Genomic DNA, 549 nt, shown 5'->3' with positions numbered 1-549 from the left:
CACTCCCTTCCCTTGAGTCAAGAGGGTATCTGTTAATCCCTCTCATAGAAGAAGAGAGTTTTGCCCTCCCTCCCACTTTTGAATTCACCCTTCCTCACCTGGTGAAAGGAAGGAGGGGGCCAGGGCAGCAGCTACAGCATGCGGCACCACTGGCAAAGGCCTTGGGCCCTAGGGCAGCCTTTGCTTGGAAGCATCACCCAGGATCAACACACCCTGCTCAGCCTCCAAACTTGGACTACAGGCCTTTCACCTCAAACAGTGAGTACCAGCCAATGTCCCCCCATTGTCCCCTGGATGTAGCCTGTGCTCGGTTCCAGTCAACCTCCTCTTTGGGACACCCTTGAGTCAGGGACAACTATGCCCCTTGCCAGCAGGAAGCAGTTTCAGAAGCCAAGACCTTTGCCCTTTACCCCAAAAGAATTTGGGTCCCATTTGTTTGAGGGGGGAATGATGGGGATGGAATCTGAACCCCTAAAAGGAAAAGACCATGTCTTTGGGATCTGGACACCAAAAAGGAAAAACTCTGGACTTTCCCACATGGCCAAATCT

Source organism: Vombatus ursinus, unplaced genomic scaffold (genome assembly GCF_900497805.2).
Source record: "Vombatus ursinus unplaced genomic scaffold, bare-nosed wombat genome assembly UNPS02014816.1, whole genome shotgun sequence".
NCBI lineage: Eukaryota > Metazoa > Chordata > Mammalia > Diprotodontia > Vombatidae > Vombatus > Vombatus ursinus.
This window is presented reverse-complemented; position numbering follows the sequence as displayed.